The 23,263-nt window shown below is 41.0% G+C and overlaps 1 protein-coding gene and 1 pseudogene across 5 annotated transcripts in view; both read left to right on the top strand.

Annotated features, from left to right (window-relative positions):
* Positions 1-23,263, top strand: part of LAF3 (Amidohydrolase family) — a 171,404-nt gene that overhangs the window by 76,359 nt on the left and 71,782 nt on the right. The window lies entirely within an intron of this gene.
* Positions 10,611-22,573, top strand: LOC148009703 (uncharacterized; annotated as a pseudogene).

Here is a 23,263-nt window from a genome sequence, read left to right as displayed (position 1 = left end):
CTTTTAGGAAAGCATTTTCTATGACCATAACTCAATGATTTGTGTGCAGAATTGCAGTCTGCAGAACTCTGTATTTACTGTTCTTACTGTCCCGCATATCCAGAACAAAATTCCTTTTACCTTGGCATCATTCCAGTAGTAAAACAATCCCACAAACAATACTAAATCGGAGCTGAAAAACCGTGTTCCAGTGTGGCATGGTCATCACTTTCTTTAGTTCTTGCATTAGAGAAGCCAACAGTTGTTGTTGAACCTGGATAGTGGGGCTCTTGCCTCAGCAGAATTGCAAAGAAAACACAGAGCTGTATCTTCGATGGAATCAACCCATCATGCAGAGCATTTTCTCCGAGAATAGAGATAGAGAAAAATAAAATCCAAGCTTAATCCAACTTAATCCAAGAGAACTCTAGGGGGTAAAAATCAACAACCAAAGAAAATAAAAATAAAATATTTATATAAGTAAATAAGGAAAGCAATTGCAAAAAGTATCACCACCTGGTGACATACCCCCCTTTTGAAAGAAACAAGCGACCTCGATTGCATGCCATACATTCTAACGGATGACACAGGATGATAGCAAGATTCTCCATATTATTAGTGCCATCGCATGTATCACTTGCTAACAGAGGACACGGGGCAATGGTAGGAGTTTCCCCACTACCATTTGTGCCATTGCAAGTTCAAGTCTCACATAGTTAGAGGATCACATCTTGTATCCAACTATGATTACTAGGAGCCTTTCTAATATACATGTTTCGAGATGCAACAGAGGGCGATAGCACGTATTCCCAAACTATTAGTGTCACAACATGTATAATCATTCAACTGAAGTGTAGCAAATAGAACTTCAAAGCACTGAGATTTTATTCAATGATACACATGTTAATGCTAAGTGTAAACCATACATTGTGCATTATTCAATGAGATGCAGTATTCAACTGTACAATAGAGAATGTACATTGCTTCAAAAAGCATTCTAAGTCACTGTAGATTCCAATAAGAAAGCTTCTCTGTAAAGTTGCAATAATTGAGGCGAATCCACCTATTCAACCTCTTCCATCCATTTGGCATCCATTGGTGAATAGATCTTGAACTTCACCAAAAATCTTCTTATAACTCTACCTTTCACTTTCCTATCCCTATGTGCCAGGATGTGCTCAGGAACTAGAATCTCATCTAATTCATCTACTTTAAGCTGTTTCTCTTGAACCATATCTTCTGGCACTTCACCAATAAAAGGCCTCAATAGGCTCACATGAAATGCATTATGAATTTTCGAATTCTTTTGCAGTTTCAGCCTATATGCCACGTCATTGATCTTCTCTGAGATTTGAAAAGGGCCATAGTAACACATACTCAGCTTTGGAAACAAACGTTCCTTGCCCTTTTGTTTTCTCAAACGTGCCTTTTCAAAACGCAACAAGACCGAATCATCCTTTTTGAACAAGAGTTCCCAACTATGACTATCAACAACTCTTTTCTGTTTAGCTTGTGACTTTTCTAAGCCATACTTGACCCTTTTATATGCTTCTCCCAATCTTTTACATAACGATCTGCTTCAAAAATGTTATATTTTGTTTGCAAAATGGGAGATAGTTTCTTTCCATCTCTCACAATCTCAAAAGGTGCTTTGCTAGTAGATGAGTGCACTGTATTATTGTATGCATACTCAACCAATGGCAAGTAGCGTTCCCAAGAAGTCTTATGATCTGAAGCATAACACTTCAGTAGATCTAAAATAGTCGAATTTGCTTCTTCAGATTGTCCATCGGTTTGTGGATGGAAAGAAGATGAAAATTTCAGCGTAGTGCCCATGTTTTCAAACAATGCGTTCCAAAATAAGCTAGTCATTCTTGGGTCTCTATCACTCACAATTGACTGTGGCATTCCATGGTACTTGAAGATATTTTGCATAAATGTCTTTACCATGTGTTCTGACTTAACCTTTTTTCTTACAGGAATGAAATGTACCTGTTTGTTGAATCTGCAAATGATAGTCCAAATTCCATCATTTTCTGAAGAAGTTCTTGGAAGATAAAAAATGAAATCCATGGCAATACTTTCCGATGGCCTTTCTAGAATAGGCAGTGGTTGCAATAACCTTGGTGGCTTTTGTCTATCAAGTTTGACCTTTTGGCATACAAGGCAAGATTTGACATAAGCATCAATATTAGATCTCAAGGCTGGCCAATAGAAGAAAGTCTCTACTGCTTTGACTGTAGCATCAATACCACGATGTTTTGCATAGGGTGGAGCATGACTTTCTAATAAAACTTTTGGCCTTAGCTGTTTTGTAACGCATAGTCTTCCATGCATCATGAATATAACAAGTCATGGATCATACAAAAATAAGACGAAATCTACAAAAAAATAAGTAAAGAAAAAACATATTATTTTTATAGCGAGTTCAAATAAGATACCATAGCACCATTATTCATGTAGATATTGAAAGCATTTTATCATGGTTTGAGAGAAGTACTACCACTATAAGCATTGAACCTATCTTGTAAGGGTCTAGCCATTGCCACCAATAAAAGGTCTTTGGGAATTTGTGCCACATGGTATACATGTAATAATTTTCCCGTTTAAACCTTCCGGTCTGAAATTCTCCATGATCGGTGCAAAATTTGACCTTGGTACAGAACAAAGAATTAATCCTGCTGCAAAAATAAAGATAACGACGTGAACAAATTCTGGGATCCAAAAATAGTAACTCCCTAAATTTTAGGGATGGTAACCCCTGCATTCCTCAAGTTGTTTTGAGCAACTTTTATCACTGCAATCACATCAAAAAGTGTAATGTGGCTTAGTTACGGTGACTTTTATTCCGTGAGCATTCTCACATGCGCATCTTCTGTCTTGGCCAGGCTCATTGTCTTGCACCATCTCCAGTGGCTAAGCACACAGTCCCAGACCACTGGCATTCTATTCTTCAATGCCTATTCAATCTGGTCCCAAGGCTCAGACAAACCATTAGTCTAATTTGTCTGAGTGGCTACCTCTTCTGGCCATGCAAAGATCCTGGTTTAATCCGAGAGAACTCTAGGGGTAAAAAGCAACAACTAAAGAATTTTTTTTAAATATAAGTAAATAAGGAAAGCAATTGCAAAAAGTATCACCACCTGGTGACATAATGGGCCAATTGAACATTAAGTACATTATGCAAAATATTCTAGCGCTCGATAAATTCATATTGATTAGGGTGCACAAGGGAAGGGAGGTGCTTGTGGAGATGATTAGCCATGACTTTAGTGCAAATTTTGTGCACAGAATCTATTGAAGAAATTGGCTGCTAGTATCTTAGCATTGAGGGAGATGGCACTTTCGGAATTAGCTTAATAATCTCCATCTTCCACAAGGCAAGCATAATTCTAGTCTCCCAGATCTGCTGGCACATGGTTACCAAAGGTTTGGCAAGAGTGGTAGCATAGACTTCAAAGAACTCATTAGTCAAGCCATTCCATCGTGGACTTTTGTCCTTGGGTAGATGTAATAAAACATCTATGATCTCTCGCTCTGAAATATATCTCTTGTAATCATTATGCATTTCTAGCACTTGATCCATGACCAGTGCATAGAAAGCTGAATGAGCTTGGGTGGTCTGCTGAGTAGGAGAGGAAGTACCAAGAAGGTTAATATTCTATATACATTTGCACAATAGACTGTGGGTTTGTAAACCATCAAGTTGTGTGTATGCTAGAGCTGCACCTTATTTTCTTGAGCAAGAGAGGCACGAAAGCGTGGAAAAAATTTATGCAAATGACACGCAACATCTTGTAGATTCTCAATCAAGCTTTGTAACTTGGATTGCTAATAAGATCTCCATTGGAATTAGTGAATGAGATTTGCTAGCCTTGTGGCTAGTGGTAGCAGGAACAGATCATTTGGGGAATCAATTAGCAGGGAGCGGACCAATGCTAGCATTTCTTTAGAAACGTTCCAATGCTAGTTGCAAAGAGAAGCATGATGAATACCACAATGCATGGCAATCCTTTGCATGTTAGAGCAGTTGCTCAAAAGAATCATTGCCTCTTGCGGGGAAATCAAGTAGAAACCTGTCAACCACCTGCTCCATATAACCATTAAATATTGGGTGCTTTAGATAAGATAAATAAAAATGCATGGGAGCCTTCCCAAGAATTGTGCAAAAGGGGTGACAGGGTGGGCAAGCATGTTGAAGTGCAAAGGAAATGATTGGACAAAACATATTGTTGTAGCACCTGGATATCCAAAATCTCAAGTAGGAAAGTATCATTGTGCATAACATACATGTGGTCCAAGCGGGACCATGGGGCATAGTATTGTGCTTATTGAAAAGTAAAAGCCGAATTGGATGGGTGGAGCCAAGACCAAATACCCTACTTCAAAACGACCATCTCAAAATCATGCCATGCACAACTCTCACGTGCATCCATCACTCGGTGGTCGGAGGTAGGTTGTGAATGATGAATGCACATATTGAAATCTCGCATTAATACTCCTAGTCTACTAAGAGACAACCAAGCTACTAGCTGATCCCGCATATCCTATCAAGATGAAGAGTCATTTGGTGCATAGAGGCCTACCTCCCCTTCAAATAGAATTTCAACAGCTAGAAAGTGGCCATGGATGTCATTCTTGACAAGGACTGGCTGAAAATTTCCATTCACAACTATAAGCACACTTGAATAGCATTGAGCCAAGCCCCCTGCATAGAACAATAAGAATCCATGGCAATCCATGATTTTGTTGGCATTACTATAATTTATATGCTTAATAGCACATAACACATCCCATTGATTGTCATGCAGAAAGTGCCTCATATCATGTCGCTTGTTGTGCAAACAAATACCACATGCATTCTAAGTGGTGAGCCTGATGAGTCATATGTTACGACTAAAGGGTTTCAATGTTGAGGCTAATTCTGCCTCTCTTGGAGTTTCATAGCCAAAATATCAAGAGTGCCCTTGTTCGAAAATGTCAGTCAATATTGCAAATGACTTTAAGTCCCTACCCTCTGCTTTGGAAGTGGAGGGATTATATCCTTGTTTTGGAGCTGCCCTTGGGTATCGGTGATCCCAAGGGGTGATCACTTTACCATGGGGATCAAAAGCAAGTGACTTAGGAGGATCACGTAAACAATCGCCAGAGGGCTTTAGAGTAGAGGATTTTTTAGGGCCCATCGAGACTGTGGCATTAGCTATAGATGTTGGCGATGTCTTATATTTACGATGCACATGAGTGCGTAAGAGGTCTTGTGGATTGCTTGGTATAGATGGTGCCAAGCACACATGAGACTTTTTTCCTCTTTTGGCAGGGGCATCAACACAGTTGTGATAGGGGAATCCAAAGGCTACATAGGTTGTTTTCCTTTATCCAGGGATGTGAAATTTTGAGATGCTTTAATCTTATTGATAGCATTTGATTAAGTTATTTATCAAATGTGCAAGGTTGTTTAGCACATGATGCACACGGTAGTTATTTCATGGTAATAGGCTTAGCACCCTAAGGGTGCAATGGATATCCAAGGCAAAAGTTGTGATAAGTTATGCCAGTTGGGCTTTCAGGGTGACTCGGTGTTAGTTTTGACCCTAGGAGAGTTGTTTGGCTAATAATGTCAGTGGTGACACTAGGAACTAGTGTAAATTAATTAATTAATGTCTATTTAAGGGTCAACAGAGGTTGGGGACCACTCTAGGTTGCAAATGGCCTAGCCAATTTAATTATGGATGGGCACATTGAATTTTGGGTAGGGTCAGAAGGGTTGAAATTAATTTTTAGGATTACTTAAATTTGAAAATTAAGTAAATGGATGGATAATGTTGAAAAATGGATTTAGAAGGCTGCTACTTGGCAAAAATGTCCATGCGAATTGAGAAAACGTTTTTGGGGGCTGGGTCTCATCCATTTAGTCAGTTTATAGCGTGGGAGAGAGAGAGAGGGAGTTGCTAGTCCATTTTTTGATAAGAAAATAGTAATTCACTGTAGAAGACAGCCATCTAGGGGCCTTAACAAGCAGGGGAAAGTAGAGAGACACCTTCAAGGGGCTGGCAACGGCATTGCTGATAAGGTGATAACATTTTGGAGGTGGTTGGTAGTAGATGACTACATTAAATCAGATTTCTCTCTCATTTTGGCTTTCTCTGACCTTCTCCAACCCATTCTTAGGAAATCTTAGCATTTCTCAGTCATTTTGAGCAGATCTTAGTCAAATTTGGTGGACAATAGATGGATCTCTATTGTAAACCCTAAATTCCTCCAAAAATTAGGGTTTACTAGTCACCTTGGGACTTGTGCCAACAGATTAAGGCATCGTACATTGAAATCAATACCTGCAATTTGTTGTATTAACAAGGATTTTAGATGCCAGGTCATCTATTGTGAATTGGAGCAACATAAGGCTAGTTGGTGTTTCCATTTGTGTAAGTCGTGGGTAAAAATGAAGGGCAATTAGTCCAAAATACTCGGTGATTGTTTGTATAACAAGGGGCTTTTGGATTAGCCAAGGAGATCGTAGAATCTTAGTTTATAATTGATCCATCGTGTGAGGTGTCTCCTCCAACAGACATGGAGGAGTCCTCTTAGTAGTCGACTGAAATTCATATCCATGCACATCACCATCCCGTCTCCCCATGGGAAACCTTGGACTTAGTTGAACATGGGAATCTCAGTTCTTCTTTACAAGGAAAGTGTGGACAAGTGACTCCTAACAGCAATCTAATGCCTACCTAAGAAAGACCACTTTGTAATCAATCAAAGGTAGAAGTGAGATTAATATTGCACTTGGTTCAAAGAGAGTGAGAGATGGGGGAGAGTGTAACTCGATCCCCCTACCCATAAGGTAAAATCTCAGCTCCAGCCCCTTAAAACGGTGTTAAATCTGGTAACTAATCCTACTGATATTGGGAGGGTCACGATTTAATCAGCTCTATCTAATGCTGGAAAGTTACCCGACTTATTGGGTCCACCCAGCCATAGTGTTCGGTCGTCAGGATAGAAGCCTTCTACTTTCCTCAATAGGGTTTGCTTAGTTTTCTAATTAGCAAAGCATACTATCACAGTGTTTGGATATATAAAATCAGCTTTCTTTTATTACTCCGTTAAAGTGGGTTCGTTAAACTTAATCTTTAGCACATAACAAACAATTCGGAAAATTAGATGCTTTATTTCATAGTAACATCCAGAATTATCATTCCGCAAAGTGGTACAAAACCGTCTTTCCGCAAAAAGACACCGTCCAGCCTAGGATAAGGACCTTTCAATCCCTCGGGATTGGGCTGTATGTGATCGCACTCCGTTCGCGGTCAATAGGGAATTTACTGGCTCAGAGCCCCTCTAAGCTTCTCTGAGCCTCAGGAGCCGTCCTATATTATAGGAGCACTTACCACTTGGCTCTCTGCCCTCTTATGTGCTTGAGTGATCAAAAATAAAAAACACCTATCTCCCTTGGGAGCATAGGGCCCCCATCCGTCGCAGGTGAGTTTTTCCACACTCCGCAAAGTGATAAGGAGCATTTGGTTAGGGACCCCAACGTCCCAAACCACCGTAATCCATAACTTTCGTCTGTGCAAGTACTGAATCATAAGAGCCATAATTCATCATTCACAAATCCAAAAGTAGTCATAACCATAAGACATTTTTAACATACTTGTCAATGTATGCGATGCATGGAATCTATCCCCTCCATCAATTCCCGTGTTTCTTCCTAAATAGCAATTGATAATACTAACATGTTTTTATAAGTTTAAGTACACTCAAACCGATCACAATCTATGTAACGGACCAGCTTATCCCTTACTAGGAAATTGTAGAGTTAATAGCTTAAAAAGTAATCGTTTTCTTATGTACTAAACCTAATTATCTTCGTTCGGCCATCCATCGTGATTACGTGTTATCGTTGCAACCTCGATTTGTTGTGGGATGGTTGGTTCTTCAGTTTGAATGAATTCGGGGTTAACTTTCGTTTGCGCTTCAGTATTGTGTTGAGTTCCCTCAGTAGCGGCCACCTCCTCGTGTTGGGAAGCTCTCTGAGTGTGACCTCGCTCAGCATCTCGACATCTCTTGGGAGCCATGAAAGAAGCTAATGGATTCGAGCAGGGCTTTTGCGTAGGTGTGGAGAGAGATAGAGAGATCCGACTGATTGAAGCAGAGCTTCATCAACAGCAGAGAGACTTCTGCACGGGTCGCTATTGTGTCTGGCGTGATGCTCTACCCCTGTTTATATGGTAATGGGGAGGGAGGGTGGTGGGTAAAGAGAGAACACTTTCTTTTTAGAGTTTTGGATGACATCATAGATGATAAAGAAAAAACGTTTTTTTTAGCGTCTTTGATGACATCATCGATAACGTCAAAGAGGAACTTCATCTTTGTAGCGCGAAGATAAAAAAATTTATGAATATATGGGCAAGCACTACGCGTCTTGTTGTCGGGCAGGTGTCACTCAAAGGCTCACGACTAAGGCGGTGACTAAGGCATAGACCTTGGCATCTTGGCCTTGGCATACTTGGCAACAGGCTACGAAGGCTTCGTTGGTGGTGTTGGCTGCGCATGAGAAACTCCCACTAGCTTGTAGGAAAATCTTCCGGGGAGGTCACCCATTCCGGCAGTGTCGTTACCCAAGTGCACTTAACTACCAAGTGACTATCCACTAGGCTAGTTCTTTTTGTTGTTCTATACTACAAACATAGTTTTAATAAGCTAGTTTTGGGAGGGTTTCCCAAGTCTTTCTTCCATGAATTGGCATATAATACCTCATTAATAATAACGATTATCTTCATAATTAGAGCCAATTTCATAATTAGAACTAGTTTTTAAAAATGTGCAACATAAATCTTTTTTTAAAAATTTGGGAATGTATACGCACATTGTTTATTAAAATAAATTGAGTAATGGGGACATTACACATTGGCAATTGAAGTTAAAGAAATACCTAAAGGGACGCCAATTTTGGGGCCAACAGGGTGTCTATTGTACAAGATTATTAAGATAATGTATGCATTTTAGTTTATTCTCAATTATTAATTGCTGTAATTAAGTGTTTGATTAGGTTTTACCACCCTATTGGAAAAGGAAGACTGGTTTCATGGTTCCATTGCCAACATACCACTCAATCCCTTGATTTGGTGGGCCTGAGGCGCTTGATCACAAGCCAAAGGTTTGTGCTAGTGCTGATTTTTGCTCTTAGCTAAGAAATTATAGCAATATGTCTTCATACAGTGAGATGAAATCAAGCAGTGATGATGCCTCTCAATATGGACACTCACATGGGAAAGAAGGAAATGCAGTGCTTGATCCTCGACAAGGCTCAGACCAAGGACGGCAAGCTGAAAATGTTGTTGTTGGGCAAGATGTAGGGCCTTCTAGGCATAATGAGGCTGATGACCAGCAAAGTGCAGGAATCGGAAAACCATTTCAAGAATCAGATGAGAATAATAGCAAATCTCTTTACTGAATTGGCAAAGGATTCTCAGTCCACTCGATTTTTGAAGGCTTCGAAGAAGGACAGCAAGGGCAAGAAAAATAAGTTATCTTTTACACCTTCAAGATAGCAAGGTGCACAGAAGGTAATGCCAAAGTCTTCAATTGAAGTGTCCAAAGAGACCCATGAAGCAAAACAATTGGTACCTATGTGGCAAGGAATGCAAATGCAAGGCCATCATGGAAGTGCTAATCTAATGGATTTTAGACAGTCCGGCATGCATGCTATGATGGGGCAGCCAAGATACTTTGATGGTAGTACGATTTTTCATGCTATGGTTGGAGAGGGACCGCATATAGGAATGTATGGCACAAATCCCTATAGTATGTAGTGGCCAATGCATGGTGTGCAAGGCCCAATGGATTCAGGTATGGCTGGAAATATGCAAAACCCTATGTATGGTAGCATTGGCTTGATGATTGGGGCACAAAGTATCATGTTTGGTATTGCATCTGCACCATTGAATATTTATGGGACTCAAGGAATGAGTGTGGGTCATGCAAATGCTCTGTCAAATATACCCTTTTTGCAAGAGCCAGTATATGCAAGCTGACAACAAAGGGGTAGCCAAAGACTATGATGAGGGTGGAAAAGTAGTGAAGTTTGAGTCCTTTAGTGGTGCATATGATAGGCTAAAAGCTCATTCAATAGTTTGATGCATAGCAGCAAAGAAATGCGTTTCTTTGCTTTTGAAACTTATGAAATGTTTTCTAAAGTATGAAACGTTTCCTTGCATAAAAAACGTGGGAAGGGTGGACTCCAAAAAAGGAACGCGAGTTAGACAGGAAGGAAAACAAAGGTTAATGTTAGTCTATTGTGGAGGGGCAAAAAGAAAGCAAAAAAAATCAAGAGAAACGTACCTCTTTCGTGACCTGTTGTGTGCACAGCTTGTCCTGCCTCCTGTCTTGCTTGTTAGTCCCTCTCCGTTTGCGCCATCAACAGCTATCTTGCCCTGTCCGTCCTACACGAGGTCCTAGACTTGCTGTCCGCTCCTACTATATTGTTTCTGCAACCCCTACCTCTTGCTATCCAATCGACAATTGCCTTCTCAGCCGCCATCTTCCCTTTCCTCTTTCTTCTCTTCTACTCTCCTCTTCGCAGGAACCACAATGGGACGTCCTAATTTGCAGGATGGGCAAAGGTGGAGGTTATCATGGATGAAAGCAAAAATTGGGCCTCCGGTGGAACAAAGGTATAGAGGTGCAAGCATTGCAGCAATGTTTACAAAGGAAGTTCTCCATGGTTGAAGGCCCATCTCTTGAATATTCTGGGGCAAGGGTTTGCTGCTGGTATTGGTGACATCCTAGACGATGTGATTGTTGCGGTGGGTGGAGAGTTAGAGGCCTTCCATCGGGCAAAAAGATCTCGGTTGGGAATTCAAACAGAAGAGGAAAATGTTAATATGAGGCAGTCCCCCTTCTACTACAGATTCATATTTGAATATTGGGTCATCTAGAGCTACAACAACTCAGCTACATCCTACCTGCTGCACACAAGAGAGTTGAAGGCTGAAGTGTTAGATATTGAGAGGGAGTTGGAGCCTTTCAAAGTTGCATGGGTGAAGTATGGATGTACCATACTCTTTGATGGATGGTCTGATACCAAAGGACACTCTTATTAATATCTTGGTTTCTTGTTGTCTTGGCACTACCTTCTTGACGAGCATAGATGGCTTGGTGGAGGCTCACATGGCACAATATATCTATGAGCAGTTGAGAGCTGCAATTGTGGAGGCTGGCCTTGGAAATGTGGTGTCAGTGATAACAGATAATGCAGCCAATTGCAAACTAGCAGGGTCTTATGTAGAGAGGGACTTTGCACACATTTGTTGGGTACCATGTGCATCACACTCTCTTGATCTTCTTATTGAGGACATAGGGAAGCTTGGATGGGTGGCTGATGTGATAAAGAAGGTTAAATTTTTAGTGAATTTTGTATACCGCAAGCAACGTGCCCTTGGTATTTTTAGGGCCAATTGTGATATAGAGTTGGCAAAGCCTTGTAGTACAAGATTTGCCTATCTTTTCATTGTTCTATAGAAATTGGTGGTCAAATGTCGGATTGGATTTAGACGCATGATTGTTGATTCTAGGTGGCTTGCATGGCCTAAAAGGGAGACTCCCAAGGGAGTCTTGTTTGAGGATCTCATCCATGAGGCCAGCTTCTAGCATGGTGCAGAGGCGATTGTCGGGTTCATGGAGCCTCTCATTGTTGCCTTATGGCTTTATTTACACCCTAGGTGGAAATCTTTATTCGCAAGCTCTTCGTCCATTTTGTATATTAATTTCTGAGTGTCACTAATTCAAATTTAATTCAAATTTCAATGGGCTTTGTCGATAGCTTATTGCTTGGAGCTAATCTTTCTATCCACTAGTAGGATGGATGAAATCAAGGAGATATGGTAGGATAGATGGGATTGGCTTCATCACCCAATCCATGTTGTTGCTCACATCTTGCACCCTCATTGGAGGAGTGAGGGCAAAAGCATGATGCTGAGGTGGACTTCTTATCTTTGCAAAGTGGAGCAAAATCCTATGTTGCAAAACATAATTGAGGGGAACCTTGTGGCATATAGAGATTCTCTTGACCCTCATTTTGGGAGTGCACAGGCTAGCATTCAAGATTCACAACTGAAGCCCGTTACTAGGTGTGAGAAGAATGGTAACTCATGCCGCCAAATTAAGCATACTACCTTGAGGGTTCTCTCACAAGATTGTCCATTAGGATCTTGTGAGAGAAATTGGAGTTCATTTGCAGCCATACACACAAAGAAAAGAAATCGTTTATCTCCTAAGCAACCCAAGCGTGTAGTTTATGTTTAAAGCTTCTCCACAAGCGCCAAAATTGTAGGGGATCAAATGAGATTAACCCCAACTCCTTCAAGGTGGAAATTCTCCTAGAAGAATTGGTGCATCCTACACGAGGAGATGAGGTATGGGCCTTGCTTGCAGAAGAGAAAGCACAGCTTTGTCATTATACAAGATCTAGGACCAAGGGTGTTGATGCATCAATTCCAACAGAAGGTTCTAGTAGGATGGTAGCAGTTAGTGCTTGAGCTAGTGTCACAGATGACATAGAAGATGATTGGAGTGTGAGTGAGGAGGATGAGCATTGGGATGGTGATGGTGATAATGGTGATGATGATGAGTCTGAGTAGTGACTCATGAGGGTTCATGATTTTGGATTAGACTCTAGAGTCTTACCTTTTTGGGATTTTGTCACTCACTCAATGTAGTGTCCATGGAGCATTATTGTTTGGACAATTCATTATATGACTCTAGTTTCATTTATGAGTTATTCGTGATGTATCATGATTCATTTTGGATTTTGACATTTTGTCATTTTGTTTTGAAATGAGAATCATGATATTGCCACTTCACCCATTTTACATTGCTGTTTGCACAAGGGCTATGTAAAATGTCTATTCCAATTTTCTTCATATGGTGTACATGAATCGATGATCATGATATTTAAGGTTTGATTATAGTATAGCTTATTTAAAGATTAATCTTTGATAATAGTCCACAATGGATTATAGATCATGGATGTGTAAGGTGTTATTTTGAATTGATTGCAGTGTTTTATGTTTTATCACTTCTGCTCAATTCACTTGTTTTTGTTTAAGAGAAATTTCCATAGAGGTTTAAAACCTCTTTCCCTAGTTTAAGACTGTTAAAAAACCCTTTATAAAAAAATCTACCACCTCTTGAAAGAAACTTACGAAACACATTTCTAATATTTTGTTTCAAAACATTTGAGCCTTGGAAGATTCAAAAGGCAACCTTTGAGGTGGACATCATGATAGAGTGGAATAAGATAGATATGAAGAAATGTATGAATGTGGAGTAATATAATAAGAAGGTTTGGAATGCATTGCTGCCCGTTACTTCTTATTGCCCCATGTCTCTTTATGAGCAAGTGGAAAAATATGTTTGTGGCCTTCCTAAATGAATTAGGAATTTAGCATTAAATCCACCATCTCTAGTATGTCTCAGCTCATAGAGACTGCTCCTACAGTAGATGCTTTGTTGCATGGGAAGGATTCAGACTTCCTAGAGAGATAAAAAGTTCTTTAAGGTTGAGAAAAGGGATAGATCTGAAAATCAGCCTGAAAAGAGGCCAAAACAACAAAGAAAGGACTCGAAACATTGACGCAATGTAGGGAATTGATGGCTGTAAAGAAATGTTTTATTTGTGAACAGAAGGGTCATATTGCAAGGGATTGTCCCAATAGGTAGCAAGCTGGAAAATCGGAAAATCAGGGAGATACTAAGGGAAAGAAGCCTAAAACATTAGTGCGATTGGTGCCCAATGTTGTTAATGATCAACCCAATAATGATTGTATTGAGTTGTGCAAAGCATGGAGCAAAATTAGGGATGAACATGCATTGTTTTTTTATTATAATGGTGTACGAGCTAACTTCATCTCTATTGACATGGTAGCCAGTCTAGACATTTGAGAGGACGAGATGGGAGTCATGGGGGAAGTTGGAATGACACGTAAAGGCCATGCAAAGCTTGTCGCACTGCTCGTTCGAAAGATCCCATTGCAGATACAGGGATACGTGGACAATGAAGAGTTCTTCTGTGCTCCATTTGAGGATTGTAATGTATTTCTTAATATGCTTAGGTGTCACCATATGCATGCAGTGATTGATTCTCATGCAAAAGAGATCACTATTTAACATAAGGGATAGACATTTACACTTGATATAAAGTTTAAAGGGGAATTTATCCCTGTTGTATCTACACCTACTATTTCTAAAGTAATGAAAAATCATATTTCGTTGATCTTTGTTTTTCTTAAGGATAAAGATGATAGTGAGAATGATGGGAACATGTTTAAATTAGAGAAGGATCTCATATCATTTTTGAAAATGTATGCGGATTGCTTCTCTCAGTCACTTCTAGGATAGCAACCGCTTGAAAGGCTTGAAGATCATGTCATAATCTTATTCCTGGAAGTGGCTAACCTAATAAGCCACCCTATAGAGTCAATGTAGCCAAGCAAGAGGAGATTATGAGTGAGGTGGATGAGCTTTAGAAAAAGGGCTGATTTAGCCCATCACATCTCCTTTTTGTTCTCCAGTGCTTTTGGTGCAAATAAGGAATGGTTCATGGCGTAAATGCATTGAAAATCATGCTCTTAAGAAGATCACAATAACGAATCAATTTCCGATCCCTTGGATTGATAATATTATGGATAGATTGTAGGGGGCAGCCATATTCAGCCGTATAACTTGAAAAGTGGATATCATCAGATATGCATTAGATTGGAGGATGTGCCTAAGACAACTTTTAGGACATCCTTTGGGTTATATGAGTTTCTTTTTATGCCATTTGGGCTTAGGAATGCTCCTATCACTTTTAATTGAATAATAAATCACGTTTTCAAGCAACATAGAGGATTTGTGGTACTTTCTTTGATGACATGATTGTCTATTCAAAGAATGAGGAAGAGTATATAAAGCACTTGGACACTGTGCTCAATGAACTGCATAAGCGTAGGTTGGTTATCAATGACAAGAAGAGTGAATTATTTTTTCTTAAAATTCACTTTTTGGGGCATATTGTATGGGCTGATGGTATTCGCATGGAGTTGTTTGTCCATTTTCTAATCAAAGAACAACAATTTGCTGCAAAAGACAGCTATCTAGGTGCCTCACTAGGTAGAGGATAGCAGGGAGACACCTTCTAGGGACTGGCAACAACATTGTTGATCAGGTGACAACATTTTGGAGGTGCGTGATAGTAGGGCGACTCCATTAAATGTAGCTTGGAGATGGCAAGAAACAAATTTTAGGGTTTTCTCAAGAAGAAATTCAGACTTCTCTCTCATCTTGGCTTTCTCTCACCTTCTCCAATCGATTCTTAGGAGATCTTAGCATTTCTCAGCCATTTTGAGCAGATCTCAGCCAAATTTGATAGATAGTAGAGGGATCTCTGTTGTAAACCCTAACGAAATTAGGGTTTAGTAGCCATCTCTGGACTCGTGCCAATAGGATAAGGCATCGTATACTGAAATCAACACTTGCAATTTGTTGTATTGACAGGGATTTTGGATGCTAGGCCATCCATTGTGAATTGGGGTAGCATTTGGTTAGTTGGTGGTTCTATTTGTGCACATTCAGGGTAAAAATGAAGGGGCAATTGGCCCAAATTGCTTGCTACTTATTTGTATAGCAAGGGTCTTTTGGATTAGCCAAGGAGATAAGAGATTCTCAGCTTGTAATTGGTCCATTGGCAATTGAAGTTAAAGAAATACCAAAAGGGGCATCAGTTTTGGGGGAAACAGGGTGTCTATTGTCTAAGATTGTTGAGGTAATGTGTGCATTTTAGTTCATGCTCGATTATTAGTTGTTGTAATTAAGTGCTTAATCAGGTTTTACTGCTGTATTCGAGAAGGAAGGATGGTTTCATTTGCTTGACGGCTATCGACCATAGGAGCTTCATGGACTAGTAAAGCCAAACTTCTGTCCATGCCATGAAATGCCCTAGTTGTCCACATGAAAACCAATGCCATGCTAAGGTTCCTCACTTCAAACAATAGTGCAGCAAAGGCATTCTAGGATAATTCTAGGGCAACCAAGTGGGCAATTTACGCGTGGTATCCCACAATATGCACAGGCGGTTGCGATTGGCTGCCTGCAAGCTAGGGGGAACCGATATTGTACCAAATGCTTGCATAGCATTCTTAAGCAACGGCCAGTAGACTCGTGACAGCGTTCAACTGTTGTAACAACCATTGGAAGTTCGCCAATGGTCTCCAAGCCACTACATATACCAGGGATTTGTCAAAGAACAGTGGGACTATTGCAAGAAGATCATGCCAAGCACTTGTCGATTTGAGCAATATCTCATAGATGCTTCGTGGACCAACAGAAATTTCCTCTACACAATCGCCCTAAAAAATGGAGTTTAACCATTGGCGGATCTAGAGAGCGTGGGAATCTTGCTGGTGAAAAAGGGGATGACCCCTCTTTCATAGAAGGCTGAAAAAGAGGGCACTACAGTCTTAGTATCCATCGTAGCATCCAAAACATCCTCTTTATCTTGGACTAGAAAGGATTTGTGGTTGTGTTGAACGTACTCACCCAACAGCATATTTGCAAATTCTAATAGATGCTCCCAATCTAAGTCCTAGGACTCCTCAACCACGGAAGTAACTTGTGTGTAGGAACGAGTACCATGGTTGGATTGTGGAGGGGCTTGAGAATCAGTGATAATATCATCAGGGGTATGCTCACTGCATTCCATCACTGTATTGGAGACATGTTTACTGCATTTAACAGGGGGTTGCACATCAGAGCCGGGCTGGACATCGGAACAGTGGACAGCCATTTCCGTACAAGGAATCATTTTTTCCCGATCTTCATCGTCCGAATCAAGGCCCAAGGCATCGACCACCTGATGCTCGTTTTCTATATTTTGGCCTTCTCTTTTCTTTCTGCTATTACACCGGTTACCTATCTTCTGCCTTGTTGAACAGCTCTGCAATTATTGCATGTACTGAATCACATAGATAAGTGGATTTGTTTCTGATGGCTATCTATATTTTTGAGGGAATTGACTAAAAGTAATAATGCCACACAATCTCTTGAAAGAGAACATGAATAAGCTGATCATGTATACGATGTGCGAGAGATGGGAAAGGTTGCAGGGTGGTTCTGAGTGGATGAGGAAGAGCAGAGGTCCTTTTTGGTACCTTTCACCTAGCCCCTCACACGGTCTAACACTAAGCTGAACAAATTGGTTGTTAACACATTTATGTACTCTGTTGCTCTTTATAATGCCTTCTTTGTATTATGTATTTTTATGTCAGCAGGATTTTTGTCGGGTGCAACCCTTGATTTTCAGTCCATAAAGTGGGGGATGTATACACATAGGGGGAACAGATTTGCAGTGGAATACATAAACTTGAAGCTGTAAGGTATGCGCTTTGCTTATGCTCTATATGCCTTGTTTGTAGAAACGGGTGAGGGTGGATACTCTTTACCTTCTTCCTATGACAGGATGGGCTTGGAACACTGCCTCACTATGTCATTGGTTCATAGTACTGGTTTGACATATGAAGTTTTAGCAGACTTGGTCAGAGCTGTCATAGGCCCCTCAGTTCCATGCACAAGTATAGCCATGGACTTTATACGGTGTCAATTTACCATCTGAATGCAAATATGATAAGAGAGTAATGCAAATGATATTGGGATAGTGCTAGAATACAAATACAACAAGTTACATATCAGTTGGCAATGAGCAAGATGTTTTCCAGTATATAAGCTCAACTGATCAAGCTAATGCTCAATGTGTTAAGCAACATGGATTCTGACAAGGTTGTGAGGTACGAAAGGTACGATAAAACATGATACTAATTGGTACCTTAAGATTTTATAAGGTACCGTACGCTACTGGTACGAAATAAAAATTTGCCTTAGTTATTTTGGACTACTAATGATAGAGCACATGTTTAGAGCTAAAATAGCAATGTCACTTAAGTTAATAAGATGAATGCACAAGGGTAACAAGGCAAAACCTGATGTGCAACATGCGCAACGCGCTACAAGTAGACAGATGGGAGTGTATACATGATACATCATACATCATACAAAAAAGCAAAATGTAGGATGGATGGATAGAGAGGCTCTTTATGAGAGAGAGAGAGAGAGAGAGAGAGAGAGAGAGAGAGAGAGAGGATTGGCAGTTTGGGGGGGAAGGGGGGAGAGAAAGACAAAGAGAGGGAGAGAGAGAGGCTTGGAATTGTGTATTCATCTTGGAAGTTGGGAGATAGAGTGTCAGAGAGGCTTGAAATTATGATAATAAACACAAGTCTTGGAAGTTGGAAGATATTGTGTGGTCCACTCTTCATGGGCAAAAGGTAGTCTATTTTACTGGTATGAATTGGTATGGATACATACTGTACGGTATGGTACGAACTGTATGGAGTGAACCAGTCCGTACATAGTATGAATGCAACTATGGATTCTAAATAGAACATTGAACAATGAGACCCTTGAGCTTCACCACATTGCAAGCATGGTAGAAACTCTGCCAAAGCTACATCAATGGCCCACTACAAGACTTTTATATATGCCATGAGCCAAACGAATTGTGTAATCTTTCTTGGACTACATTCTCTGTAGCATCTCCTAAAATTTTTCCAAGAAAGGTTGAGCGATACCTTTTATGTAGGAGGATTCCTAACTGATGTACAAAGAGTGTCCCCATGCTAGAACAATCCTGCCAAAGTCGTGAAGTTTCCAAATCTCTCCTCTAGTCCTCAGGAATTTCTTCAAAAGAGGATTGCATTATTAGGGGTTTAAGGGGATGTGGACAGGTAGTACTGATGGGAGAAAATCAGGGATGTAGGCAGGCGGGAAGAGGGGAGATTGAGAAGAAGAGGATGGAATGAAAGGAAGAGGCAAATGGGCTAGGACAGGAAGAGGAGGTGGTGGCTGGTTTCTCAGGTGCAAGAAGAGTGGAGGGTTGAGAAGATGAGAGGATGAGTTGAGGAGGATTGATGGCTGACTGTAGGAGGCTGAAGCGGATGCTAGAAAGAAAAGAAGAGGCAAAGAGGCTAGTGAAGGGAAAAAAGGAGATGGTGGCTGCTTTCTCAGGTGCACGAAGAGTGGAATTTGAGAATATGAGAGGGAGGAGTATTGCAGGCGACTGCAGGAGGCCAAAGAAGAGGATGGTGAAGAATGCAAGAGGCAAAGAAACTTCTCAGCCTTGGGAAGTTCAATTACGATGACCAAGCATAGTTGTCAGGTATGAAAGGTACGATGCTCTACGGTATGATAAAATACGGTATTCAATGGTACCTTAAGATTTTATAAGGTACGGTATGATATTAGTATGATTAAAAAAATCATCTTGGGTATTTTGGACAAAAGATGATAGAATAAGTGTGTAAAGTAAAAATATGGCGAAGTATTTTGGCTACTTATATTCCTTGGAAGAAAAATATGGCGAAGTAAAAATGCTTAACACTCTAGCCAGAGCTTTCTACAAATAAAAAGCCACTCATTTATACAGGCCACTTAGGGAGGTCTAGGGGGGATGGGGGTAGAATCTATGGTGGAGTATAGCACCATTGAGGGTGGCCATCCTCTAGGTGAAGAAAAGGCTATGGCTGCCCCATGTGTGAAGATACTGTTGCCAAAGTTCCCACTGGTGTCGAGAGTCTCCCTGCAGTTGTTTCTTGCAACCATAGAGGATGTGGATGATGGATGATGAGAGCTTTGCCAAGGTTGTATTCATCGAGGGGTTTCACTCTCATCATTGTGTCATTTGGTAGCGTGCATGATAGATGTGCCACCTTGTGAAGTCTAATTGTGAGATGTATAAAGATGCCTTGGACAAGAATATGATTTCGTTTAAGGATGCGAAAATTCATCTATGTGAGATAGGATTACCACTCAATCAAAATTTTGGAAAGGCTGGAATGCAGGAGTTGGTAGATGAGATGGCTGTTGAAAACACATATGCTGCAGTTGAAGCTGCAACTGTATGACCATAGGTGACGCTTTGGAGTCTCTAGCTGCTGTAGTGGGTAGCACTTGTTTTTGTTTCATCAGGGCCAATCAGCTGCCAATTGCCAGATCCTCATGCGCCACAAGCCATAGGGAATAGGAGACTATCCTTGGCCATCGACTTTCCCAGAGGCATCACCAGAAGGTTTGGTGGAAAGCATCGGTAATGCTGTGCACTATCCAGTGTCTAGTACTGCATGATGTCCAATCCCTGTCATACTTCATCAAGTTGTGTCTACCAGTCTGGGCTGTGTAAGAAGAGAAGCTCATTGACTTCTCTTTGATTGCCGGTGTAGGCCAAAATCACACTTTTGGATTCATTATACCTTAGCAAGGGCCTGATCTCTTAGATGCAAGGTCTATGGTTATGGATGTCTGTGACCGGATCCAACTGCCATGACTTCCTTTGGAGGCGTATGACTTTGATCCTCCACCAAGGGATGTGGCGAAAGGCAAGTTCTTTCTGACCTTATCCATAGCAAACTGGTCACCCACCTGCAAGGAAAAGAAAGTGTCCAAGGAGACACTTGTGACTTTGCCTTCAACTTACATTGGGATGCCCATAGGTGAAAACTGTGCTGGATATGATGTCCTGGTTGCATAGGCTCTCAATGAGGATGGGCTAGCCAATTATGGGAAATTGGCGCATCAGTCTCCCACCTCCTTGCCTCTATCCCCCTTCACCAACCTGCTACATGTTGAAGTAACTCCAGATTCGTGCCCCTATAGATTTCTCTCTACACCTTGATGGACTGGGTAGGGTTCTCCTCTTGGGACATTGGGGTCCTCTGCTTTGGATCTGCTGCAAACTGCCAGACTTGTAGTGGGCTTTGAAGAAAGAATGATCTGTGCGTGTGATCAGTCCTGTGCTTAAGATCCACCTCAGAGATGGTTTGCACTTTTGTAGGTAGGTTGTCATTCTTGTAAATCTTCTAGAGGAGGGATTTCCAGGTTTGGCCACCTGGAGTGAGCTCTCAGACCATGAGCTTACCGAATAGGGCCTAGCTGTGGAACTATGGATCAATGATGCCCAAGTCCCCTTTTGAGTGGTGTCGGATGATGGTCTGCGAGGTGTCCCGTCTGAGTCAGAACACATGAAATTCTAGACTAAGCAGTGCAATCAAGAAACACATGATGGCGAGAAGCGCTAGCACCAGCAAGAGGCCATATGCTTGGGCTTGCCAATAGGACCTGGTTGACCACAAGAGCTTTGCCCACAAGAGAAAGGTGGGTCTGCTCCAGTAGGTCAACTTTCATCGGATGGAAGTCCAACACTGTATGAACTGCAGGGCTGCTGTGATGTCAAGTCCCTTCTGGAACCCAAGGTATCTGACTGTTTGTCCCTTGCTCACCCACTTTAAGTCCAATTGGCAATTATACTCCCAATGCAGTGCAGAAGTTAAGGTCTGTAAGAGAACCAAGCGACTTACTCAAGCTGTTTTTTGCACCTGCTACAGTACAAAATCCCTCTGATGCCAATCTCACTCTATCCAGTATCAACTTATCATCCTCAACGTAAAGGGCCATGCCATTAGCATACTCTGATCCAACATTTTTTGACTTTTTTCGCATTGGTGATATGAGGCCCTCAGGCCATTGACCATTTCCTGGAGAAAGTAGACATTGTTTCTGTGAAGAAAAAGAAGAGGTAGGTTGCAAGGGGCAAGCCTTGTATGAACGATTGCTCTAGGCAGAACTTAGCACCTTTCCTCCCCCCATAATCACTTTGACTAAAAGTGCTGAGACTGCATTGAATCAGTGCTGATGAAAGCCTAGCTGGGCCATGTGCCCTCCAAGAGTTGCAGTCCACTCTGTCATAGGCCTTCTCAAAGTCCAAAGAGCAATATGGCCAAGCAAACAATCATGACAGCTTTAGGAACGCAAAGAGATTCTGGATATACATGTGGTGCCGAACATAGGAAGCCGCTAGAATTTTGCATTTTTGGAGAAAGTCTATATGCTTCCCATCTCCATACATGTTCGCCTTGTGAGTAGGAGGAATATGGTCAAACAAACAGTGATGTTTGCACATGTAGCTGATAGAACCATTGTTCACCATCCAATCGTCCTTTGGAATAAGACAATATGTAGATGTGATGCAACATGCTATTTCCACTGGAGAGTAATGAAAGTTTGTTTTTTGTATCAAGCTCAACGATGTCAAGGATATGAGGAAATGAACACTAGAAGTGGAACTCATAGTAGTGTGGGTGAAACCCTGGTTAATTGAGTGCAGTGAATGTATGAAACATCATGACTAACCAAAGAATGCTTAGAGAATGCCAAAAAAATGATAATACACTAAATAAATGACAGAATAAACTCAGTGAACAAACTGAGTATATAAGGGGTGATACAACAGATGATCCTGAAGGTAGCAAACCAAAATCCATGTCGACACAGCTGATGTAGAAGGCCTGGTTGCAAAGATCACTACTACTTTTGTCAATGCAGCAGTTCAGGGGCAACAATAACCACTGATGGTGAGGAGGGCAATATATACCAAAATACAGTTGTCCGATGTTTGGAGTGTGCCAAGGCTGGGAATGCAGCAGCAGATGATAGCACAAGTGGCATGGCAGGGGCATAGAATAATATAGCTATCTGGGACACCTCTGGCAGCTGTGGAGTGTGATACCAAGCCTCGGGCACAAAAAACAGGTGCAATGATGATGACTGACAGCAAGGTGGCCTGATCTGTTGCGACAGTCAGTGAAATGATGGGGAATAGTGACAACAGTAGTAGCAGCCGCCCCTGATGGCGTACATAGAGATGAGCGATGATAGCCAATAGCAAGGCACAAATTTTTTCTGAACCCAAGGATGCTGATGGGATGGCAAATATGATGGCAAACAAGCTATGGAAGTGGTAGGAAAAGGGATTGATTCATGATGAAGAAATGGCCATCTGATGAACCCCTCTTATAGAAATTGAGTAGATAGTCCTAGGAGAATGAAGAGGAAACAGATACTTGGTGGCTAACAAGCAAATATGATGTTTTGAGGTACTTCAAATTTACTTGTTCTATTCAATCATATGGAGAGCTACACCTGACAAAAGCCATACATCAGTTTGGATGGAGATCTCCAATTAGCTGGAAGATCCACCTTTTTGAGCTAGTTTTCCTATGGAATCTTTTAGAATCTCGTTTTTAATCATTTTAAACGATCCATATTTTTCATTTAGGGATATACAAGGTTTGAGAGAAAACTAGGCCAAGTTTTGAAGGGAAAAATTTATTGGAGCTTAACACCCCCTCTTAGGCCCGAAACAGAAATC

This window comes from Lygodium microphyllum, chromosome 30 (genome assembly GCF_053477565.2).
Source record: "Lygodium microphyllum isolate KBCC chromosome 30, Lygodium_microphyllum_v1.1.10, whole genome shotgun sequence".
Classification (NCBI taxonomy): Eukaryota; Viridiplantae; Streptophyta; class Polypodiopsida; order Schizaeales; family Lygodiaceae; genus Lygodium; species Lygodium microphyllum.
Note: the sequence above shows the minus strand (reverse complement) of the source record. Positions and strands in the feature narration are given on the sequence as shown.